Source organism: Myotis myotis, unplaced genomic scaffold (assembly GCF_014108235.1).
Source record: "Myotis myotis isolate mMyoMyo1 unplaced genomic scaffold, mMyoMyo1.p scaffold_m19_p_1, whole genome shotgun sequence".
NCBI lineage: Eukaryota > Metazoa > Chordata > Mammalia > Chiroptera > Vespertilionidae > Myotis > Myotis myotis.
This window is the reverse complement of record NW_023416313.1, coordinates 135,280,017-135,290,512: the sequence shown is the minus strand read 5'-3', so window position 1 is coordinate 135,290,512 and position 10,496 is coordinate 135,280,017.

The following is a 10,496-nucleotide window of genomic DNA, read 5'->3' as shown; positions in this document are numbered from 1 at the left end:
GCATCTCACTTCTGAAGCTACTTGCAATCTTTTGATTCCTGCCTGGCTCCATTCCACTGGCTCCACTGTGCTCCAAAGCTGCAGCTCCTACTCAAGCGGGAAGGGTGTTCACTGAGGGATACAAGTCGAGGACACTGTAATAGTAGCCATTGCTCCTGCATAACGAATGAGTTCCTCTTGCCATCGGACTACCTTTCATAGAGCAGCTCTATGTGGTATTATCATTAACAATCAACACTAGTTTTTAAATTCTTTTATGTATATAATACCACACTGGCCAGTTCCCACTCTCACCCCCAAGAAGGATTTGTGACCTTCTTGTCCCCTCACCACTCCAGAAGAATTATAGAATTTTAAAGTTCTTGAATAGTGGGTGTGCCGTAGAAAGTTTAATTCTGGAATGAAAAAAGAAATTAACTCTAAGGATTTTTCAAGTCATTAATTTTTAGGGCTCATTTTGTGTTGTATCTAAGCTTTGGGAAGGTTGTTTGTTTTAAACATTACAGCATTTCCTCAGTTTTCATCTGAATAGGCAGGGGAATGTAAGAGATCCTCTCTTGCTGATTACATAGAATGGGGTCTCTTTTCTGTCATTTTGAGTCAACCCACCTAGAATTTAACAATTTTTGTTCACATTAAAAATAAAAAATATTAATCATACTCCTATATCTTTACATTGTTGCAAATCAGAAAAGATTACAAGGGAAATAGTGAAAGTGTTTCGTAAATTCATTCATTCAGCAAAGTTATTGAACAACGTTTATGTGCCAGACACCATACTGGTACTGACTAATAGCAGATACACAAAGGGGGGAAAAAGAATATGGTTGTCTACAGCTCTAATTTAAGAATGTGAAATGTGACCACTATCAAATCACATTGGCTCAGAATTTCCTTCTGTCTACTTGATGTCTGTTCTCTTGAAAAAGAAAAAAAAAAAAACTTCTCTGGCGGGCAATGTTAGTCAAGATGGAAAATGTTCAAACTTTATAACTTAAAAAGCAAGAAAAATATATCTAGGTCTCCAACTTGGGTGAGGTAATTTGAAAGTTCTTCATGAACTTATGAAAAGACATAAGCTTCCGTTTTCTTTAGCAACTGAAATGAATCCATTACAATAAAATGGCTCTTAGTAGCAAGAACAACTAATGATTTGCATTATAAGCTAATAAAATAGGGGATTAGGCATATCTCTACAATAACCCTTTTTTTTATTCACTTTTATAGAGATTCTCTCCCATTCCTACTTAAATGAACTTGGAAGACTGTTCACCATTCAGTATTGTTTAAATTACAAGGCACAAATCTGTCATCTGGTTTTTAAATATTTTTCCCCTTTGGTAATGTAGATGAGTAATATAATCTCCATTCTCTAAGACTATGCTAATGTAATGATGGTATAATTTTGAAAAAAAATAGTTTTTTTACATCTCACATCTAGAAACCTCCTGACATATTAGAAAATATAATATTCTTCTGAAAATACACTTTGTTAGTCTTCCTGAACACTCACACTTCAGTGAATTGTACTTTTCTGTTCAGAAAGAGCTGCAAAGCCTTTCCCATGAGCAAATCCCCTGGAGAAGACTTTATTTGAAGTCAGTCTACATTTCATGGCAACGACTAGTAAAAGGTGTGACCTTATCATCAATAATGATAGTCCATTCCAGGTCCCAAAGCCACTTCCAATGTAAGAGTATGAGAAAATGGCCTATCCTGCCAACAAAGAGAACCCAGGATGTCTTGTTTCACACTTACAATTATTTTATGTTATACTCCTAGGTTTTTTACATCCTCAAGAAAAGAACACTAACGTTAGACAGAGATGTATTGTGCTTTTACAATGTCCCTGTATGCCAGATACCTGCATGTTTCAATTTGAGGTAGGAAGGAACTTTTTTTAATACAATTTCACATTTCTCTGAAAGTTGAGCACCTAAATCTTAGCAAGTGAGCAATAATTTCTCTACTAAAGCAATTGTGAAGAGCCAGAACTTTGTTCCGGTGACAAGAAGTAATAATCCTCCAGATTTCATTAAAAGCTCTTGATTTTTTTTCCTTGCTACTATCTGATAAGGGACACCTTTCCTGATTTTTTGCTCCCTGTTAGTCATGAGAATCCTATTTCTGTTTGTGGCTGTTTTCAAAACTGGAACTATCAAGTAACGCACTTACAAGTTACTTTCCAAGGAAACTGCTTGTTTCCTTATATATAGTGGAGAATTTAGAAACAGGCTGATTGGTGGACTCGCCTGTTGCCACTAAAGTTTTCCTGGTACCTTTTGATGCTACCTTTTGATTAATTCGCTCCTCTCCTTGTCTTCTGGCAGCTAAATGGGAATATTGGAGAGCTGCCAGGAGGAGGTAGCCAACCTGCTTGCCCCTGATTATGCCTGCCAGCTTTTTAATAACAGGAGTCGGGTCAAGTAAGTGAAATCACAAACTGAGGAGAGTATTCTGAAAATGCAAAGGCAGTTAATGTCCTTCCCAGCCTCAGATGGCTGGCAGCCCTTGGCAGAGTCATCTGTGCTCTGTGGCACCTGACCCTTCCGCGGTGGCTGCTATCTGTGTATTCACTAGAAGCGTATTTACAGAATCTCTCCATTAGCAAAGATGCCTTGTGTGTGATTACCCAATTGTCATGGTCACACGAAGGTTCTGATACAGTTCCAGTCATGGATGAAAAACTGCACTGAACTGCACACAGGATTGACTTCAAGCAGGGATCTTCCATCAAACAGGTCAGGACTTCCTCCTGGTGCGTCTCAGAGATTATCACAGTCTCGCTCCCCCCTCTTCCCTAACCCCAAGACCACCTCCCTTCCCCCAAAGTCTTAAGAATTCTTAATAAAGTTAAGAATAATTAGCTTTAAGAATTAGCCAGAGATGGGTCTCTTTAAAATAGACCCCACCTCAGAAAATATAGGAGAGCACTACTTACTTAAACTACTTAGCATTGATCCCATTTATACATTATTCATTGTCAGCAAAGTACTTTCTCATTTAAAATGTTCTGGTTGCAAAGGCAGACAGAGGTAGATTATGGGCTGGCTTTCCTTCATTCTTATGGAATAATTTTTTTTAAAAAAGAACAACTTATTTTGTCCTCCCTGACAGGTGATAATGCGAGTATTTGCCATTCAAAAGTTTATTGGAAAGTTTAAAAAGTGGTGTCCCCATCTTCCCCCCTCAAATAAAGGGCATCGGGATCCTCCTGCCAGAAAATTTCTCTTGTGTGCATCCTATGTGGACTCTCACTTCACGGAGCCGTAATTAAGGGAATCGAATTAAACTCAGTGGGAGCAAATAAGTGGTCGTGAATCAAATGGAAAAAAAATAAAAAACAACTATAACCCAGAGTCGTTGTCCTGTGTCTCCGAAATGAGATGTCAGAGAACATAAAACTGACAAAGCCGCACCAGATAAGAAGGCGGCAACGTCAACAGGGACCAAGAAACACAACTAAGGTGAACTGACTTGACAGTAACCGCGGCGACCCTTTGGGGACCGCGTGGGGTTAAAAGCTCCGACAACTGCTGAGATCCGGTGGCCCGAGAAGGCCGGCCCTGCGCAGCCCGGCGGGCGGCGGCGCCCCTGACGCGCGCTCCGGGCCCCCGAGGCCCCAGGAGAGAGGCTGGAGGTCGCTCGGGGCCCGACGCCCGCCCAGCGGGCACCCCCGTGGCACCGGAGGCGGTGAGTCCACTCTTGGTGCCGCCGCAGGCCGCGGGGCCGAAGCTCAGCCACGTCGAGGCCGCCCGGGCCCCTCCGGGCAGCCCGGGTCCCCGCGCCGCCTCCGCAGTCACCGTGCGGCGCGGGGGCGCCCGGCACCCGAGCAGCTCCTGCTCCGCCGCAGGAAGCGAGGCGCAGACCTGAGCGCCGGCCCGGAGCCACGCGGGGACCAGCCCGCTGCGAAGACCGGGAAGCTCGGCCGGACCGGCACCTGAGTGCCTGCCCTGTCTGGGATTTGGGGGCGCCGAGAGCTTGGGCGCCCCTCGCAGTTGAGAGTCATCTCAGGCCAGTTCTTCCCAGGCGACCCGAATCCTTCCCCCGGCGAAGATGCTCCGGGCTGTAGCGTGCACCGGGGGGCGGGCGGGAGGACTGGGAGGAAACCGACAAGAAAAAAAAAAAAATCTCATCACCACCAAAACCGTTTGTAAGAAGTCCTGAGGTTTTACTTCTGGATATTTTACTTTAAAAGCTGGAAAAAAAAAATTCCACTGCTTTTAATTGAAGTAAACAAAGTGCAACAAATCCTAACTCAAATATGATTGCAGTGAGATTAGGGTCTAATTGCTTAGGGTTCAGGTGGAATCTGCGGGCTAAATCCTACAGGGCCAATCTGAATTTCACAATCGCTCTGTCAAAAGGAGAGCGATGAGAGCCCACACGCTTACTAACAAGTCATTTTTAACAGTTACAAGCTCCGCACAAAGACCACACAGGGCGTCTAAGAGATGCAAATCTAATCCCTGGTCATTCTCCTGGCCTTCCACAAAGATGTGCTAAACCCTAATAGAAAAGAAATCGGTTCTCTGTCACCAGTCCCTGGCAAAATCTATTAGAGAATGGACAGAGCCGCATCTACAGCAGTGGCTGCAAAGGTTAAGGACAAGTACAAATAAGAGAGGCCCAGTTTTGTTTTCCGTGTGAAATATCGGGAGAAACTAACCCCAAATGAGTGACAGGATTCGATGCGTGGCTTCGCATTCATTTGAATGCTAGAAAAAAATACACGCGCGCGCACACACACACACACACACACACACACTCAGACTTGGAAGAACTCCCTTTCTAAATTTAGGAGAGATGAAACAAATTCCCTCAAAAGTTGAAAATCTGTGCCTCCGAAATTATCGAAGACTGTTAAAGCGGGAGGGAGGAAGGGAGGGAGGGCCGGGATCGAAGCGAAGAGGGAGACGCCGGGCGTCTGCAACCCGGAGGCCGACCGCGCGCCGTGGATCCTCGTCCTTCCCGGGAGGACCGCGGCCGCGGGGCTCGGTGCGGGCGCCGGCGGCCGGTCTGAGCCGCCGCCCTCCAGCCCCGACCAGGCGGCGCTCGGCCGCGGTCCTCTCCCTGACCTCCCGCGCCGGCCCGGGGCCTTTGGGAGGCCTCTGGGATGTGCCTTTCTGTGGCTCCCCACCAGACGAGGTCCTCACTAACACAGCGTCGGGCCGGGGCATTCAAAGGGTTAACGTGTTGCAGATAAAACATATCAACAGTGTGTGCGCGAGACCCTTAGAGCGGGAGCTCCTGGGGAGCCGGGACCCTCGGAGAAGCCCCCGCCCGGCCGGGGCCGGAGGGGGTGAGGGGTCGTGGGAGGGGGCAGGTTCCCTTCTCTCCGCGGGCGGAGACCCAGGAACCGCAGTAGCGGGGCTCAGGGTGCGAGCGCCCCGCCAGTCGGGCGGCCGGAGGAGGGGTCGGGGAAGCGCGCCCCGCTCGCGGAAGGGACCGCGAGGGGAGCCAGACCCGCCCGCTACCAGGCCGCGCCCGGCCGAGGGCAGGAACCCGGTCGCCCTTTCGGGACCTGCCTTCCCTCCCGGGAAGTGGCTCAGAACCGAAGGTGCGCGCGGCGGGGCGGGCTCGGCTCCGAGCCGCAGCAGAGCCGCTGCCTTTTCCCCAGGCGCTGGGGCTCCCTCCACGTGGCACCTCCTCCGGGCCGCGCCGGCAGGAACGAAAGGGGGCGCTGTACACCCATCAGGGTCTCGAAAGACTCAGAGGCTCTCCGGTTTCTAAAGGCTCCTCTTCAGCTGCGGGAGGGGGGGGGGGGGGGGGGGGGTAAGGCATTTGTGCTAAAGAAGGGATTTTTGTGTTTCCACGGAAGTTTCCAGAAACCATTATTTCTTCTCCCGGTAGCTTCACCCTCTGCACTCCAGGTTCCCCCTAACTTGTTGCTCCCCAGGGTGCAGAGCTCGGAGCTGGCCAGGCTGGAGGAGCAGGCTGGAGCCTCGCAGGCCAACCCCGCCCCTGGCCCTCAGCTCGGTGGCCCTTTCACTGCTCTGGCAGAAAGTCCCTATTCTTAAATTGTGGCTGCAGGGACGGAGGGGGTTGCTAGATTTGTCTCTCAGCTCAGAGACCAACCGCAATACACGCCTCTGCTTCCTCCCCATCCTGGTCAATGCCTGACTAGGCCAGGCACAGGCCTCAGGTCGGGGCTACATTCACTCCTTCCTATCGACAGACATTAATTGAATGTCTCTGTGCAGTGGCTTCTCTTTGCTTCCGTCATTCTTCTCTCTAGTCCTCTGGTAGGGTGACCTTGGGGGGGGGGGGGGGGGGGGCTCTGGCCTTCTTATCCCGCAGCTGGCCTCCCGAATGGGCTTTACTGGCTTTCATTCTTCAGGGTTTTCGCTCATCGATTTTATCTGCTTTTCCTAGTTCTGACGTTAGGAAAATGATATGGAATTGCCTGTGAAGTAAGACTGCGCCTTGAGGCTGGAATTGGACAAGAAAACAAGTGAAACGTGGGCATCGAAATGTGGAAATAGGAAATGAGAATGAGGAAAAGAATGAAAAGTAGATAATACAGTCAAGTCAGGTTATAAATACAAGGATATGATGCTCTTACTGGTGACCTTTTAGACCCTAATGAGGGCCTCCCTTATCTACCACGGGAGGCTCCCTGAGCAGGAAGGCTGGGGCTTCCTCTGGCTGCCTGGGATTGCTCCCGGATGAGGCAACAGTCCTGAGCCTTATGCATCCTTGGTTCCTAGGGAGGTCCAGGAGGGTGGGAAGGAGTCAGCACAAATCAACCACCACTCCTAGAAATGGTCATGTGTGTAGTCATCACACTGGTATGGGGTGGTCAGGTGGCTGAAACTTCCTGCCCTGAGAGCCTGCTCACGGCTGCTCTAGGGCACATTCCTGTGCCCCCCTCTGCCTACCCAGCTCAGCCACGCCCTGTCCTCAGGTGGGTGAGCTAGCTAGCTCCCCTTCATCCTTGCAGGTTGGGTCCTACCGGTTCCAGCCTCATCCTCACTCCTGTCAGTGCTGGTAGTTCTGTCCTCCCCGTGCAGAAAATAGGGGCCTGGAGGCTCTCTGTTGTGAGAGGCCTGACCTTTCATCCTTGGTTCAGAATGAATTAGGGCCTCAGGACCACTCTTGTTTATCCAGAGATAGATTCTAGAAAGGGGAAAAATCTAGAGAGTTTACAGCTGGAGAGAGAGAGAGAGAGAGAGAGAGAGAGAGAGAGAGAGAGAGAGAGAGAGAGAGACCTTTAGACCTTTGTGGTCTCCGTAATTTGACATCTGTTTAAAAGAACCGGGGCTTTTATGACAAAGTTTGCAGATAATTGAGCAAACCAGCAGGACTTGTGCAGACCCCACTCCCGCCCACAGGCCCCTCCATCTGTTGGGTCTCCTGAGATCCTCCCAGGGGCAAGAATGCTTTGTAAGAATGTCTAAAACACAGTGCCTGCCCAAGAGGGGCCAACTGGAAGTTAATAAATTATCCCCTTTCACAATAAAAAATGGAATGGCATTGAGCACACACTATTACTAGTCTGAGTTCCAGATAACTAGAAAGTTCTCCTTGGATGTTGGTATCTGAGCAGAGACAATAACCTCTACCTCAGGAAAACTCATCAGGGCAATAGCCATTCGTTCATTTGATGTTGTTTGTTTGTTTTCAAAGAACTATTGTGTTTTAAGATTGTTTAAAAAAACCCCTTCAAGTTGCGGTTTGGGTGCCCTTGGGAACCCAGTGAACTAATATCTACATATTCTGGGGTAGAAATTCACAGGAAAATTCTGCTCATCTGCGCACCAGGCGTCTTGGTCTCCAGAAAGGGCTGGGGGGCCACTGGGCAGGCGACCGGGAGCTGAGTGGTTCCGGATGTGGAACCGGATGAAGAAACCGCCCGCTGGCCAGGCAAGAGGTGCAGGGGAGGCTGCGGGGAGCAGATTGAGAGGCCGCGCTGAGTGGTGGAGGCAAGGCCCGGGGAGGGGGGCCTTGGGCCGAGTTTGGAGGGAGCGCGATTGCGGTGGGGAGCGCGGAGTCCGCGGTCAAAAAGGGTTCGGTCCCAGACAGCTGCTTCTCCAGGTCCTGGGAACCAAAACTTTCTACGAAGAAAAACCAGAAAAATAGCCGCAGGTTTTCAGTGCCCACACTTCCCGCCGAGACCTCTGACAACCAATGGAAACCGCGGGGCTGCCAGGAGCCCCCAGGTCTTGGGCGATGCCACTGGGAGGCCGCGGGGCCGCCCGGGCTTCGGTCGCAGCTCCGCGCCCCGGCCCCGCCACACCCAAGCCGGGCTTTGCGGCTCCCAGCGAGAATTTTAGCCTCGGACAACTTCTTCTGGCGGCCTTACTTTAGAAAGAAGTTTGAGTTTTCCATCAAATCTTGTACCTGTGTACTCTACTCTGAATGACTCTTAACCAGCGCCGAGAAGCACAAACGTGGTTTCTCTCACCATTTTTGTCGGTCCCTCCCACCCCCACCCCTCCAACCGTCGAGTGGAGATTTTCTAAGCAATTAAGTTATATATTCAACAGGAATGTTCGCTTCAAAATACAACGGGACTGAAGACTGACGCATAAGGTCTGAGGCTGGAAGAAATATTTAGAGCTTGCCTGCAGATTCTGTCACCCATCATCTGCTCAGAAAGCACTCGGTATCTTTCAGCGTGTCCGGCTCTTATGATTGCAAATGGCCCTGTTTTCAAATGGAAATAAGACTTGCAAACTGATTATGTGTATTGAATTGGAATCACTCCCCAGATCCTCTTGTTTAAAATGTATTGAAAAAAGGATGATGGCTGCAGACATCAGTAACCAGCTCCCTCTCTTCTCAGGGAGGTTGATCTATTTTGAAACTTTTTGCTATTTGGGCCTGTTTCAGCTGGATAATTACGTGGCCATTGTATTACTGGCCCGAGGCAAATACGTGGCACACACACTGCCTCCCAGCAGGCTCCCCTGCCCTCCCCACTAGCGTCACTCCAGAAACGTCATGCACACCACACATTCTACCACTGCTACCCCAACACTTCGACCCAAAGACCAGCTAGAACCAGCAAGACAGCTATGTTAAAAAGCACCAGCAGAATCCCACACACTTTCCCAGGCACAGTTGTCCCTCCCTCCTCCCCTCGCCTCCTTTCCAGGCCCTTCTCCTTCCCTCTCTTGTCTTACCAATGGGCTGAAGCATAAACACAAACTCCCAGTTTTCATAGACACCCAACCAACAAAATCTAAGTATTCAGCCATGTCAAAATTTTTCAACAACTAATTTTGTGTGGGTGTGGCGCTATAGTTGTTGGAAAACAGTTCATACAGGAAGGTGAATGTCAACTGTTAGGGATGCAATGAAGTCCTTGTATGTTATCATACATCTCTTTGCCTCTATCTAGTGCTAGATTATGGCTGTGGGTGGGTTGACTTTTTGTTTAATATTTTCAGAGGGCCTCCTGTTTAATTTCTGTATGAAGCCCTGGTGATGTGCAGACAGATATCGGAGCTTTATCTGCTGTGTGAGTTGCGGGTAGGATGGATTGCAGCACTTCCAAAGCTCACCACGCCTAGGCTTCAGCCTCAGCAGTCCTGCCAGGGAGCAGTAATCAACTTTTCAGTGAATATCACAGGTTGGTGAGTAGTAATGAACTAGCTACAACTTCTGGCCTTGGCTAGAGGGGGTGGTGTGCTCTGTGCACACTTGTGCTGCAAAGGTTGCAATTCTTTCTGAAGCACACTCAGAAGGGAAGGATGAAGCCCTCCTGCCCAGCTCACTCCTCCTCCCTTAGTTCCCACCCTTGCAGACATCCAGGGGTGGTGGAGTGGCCTGGTGGGGAGAGAGGTATAATCCTCCGAGGCTTCAGCATCTCCTCTGAAAGAGCCTGCCCCTCCAAGTCAGTTTAGAAACCTGGTGCTTTGGGGGGTGGCTGCAGGGACCCTAACTGGCTGGGTTCGCTCCCTACACAGGCATAGCCAGATGTGTTAAAACACCGACCTGATCTCCTAAATTAGAACAGAGCCAGCAGCTAGCTTAGGGGCACTACCTCTCTCTCAGTCCTCTTCGTGTCATTACGGTAATTCCCAGGTTTACATCTGAGCGCATGCACTCAGCCCTGTGTGTTCTGGAGAGATCAGGTAAATCGGTGGCACTTGGACCAAATAAACCCTTGTTTTCCTAGAGCTGTGGACACCTTCATGCAGCAGCATTGGGAGGGAGAGTGCGAGGCAATGCAGAAGCCCTGCCATTCTCTGATTTCCCCAAGAAAGACTACAAGGGCTTCTCGACTGGGGAAGGTTATCCAATGACTCTTTTCATGTGGCCTGAGATCTTTTATTTTGTAGAAAAGACTATCAACAATCACCCAAATCCCTAGAAATGCAATGTTTAACACTGCACCAATAGCCTGGTGTTACTGACAGTTCTATCTAGCAGTCAAAGACAGGGTTCCCGGAAATGCATGAAATACTTTTCCTTGTCGGACTACACTCAGACCTGCCCTCTTATTTCCACTGCTCCGTGAATGGAGGGTGGGAGTCGGGGCGGGGAGC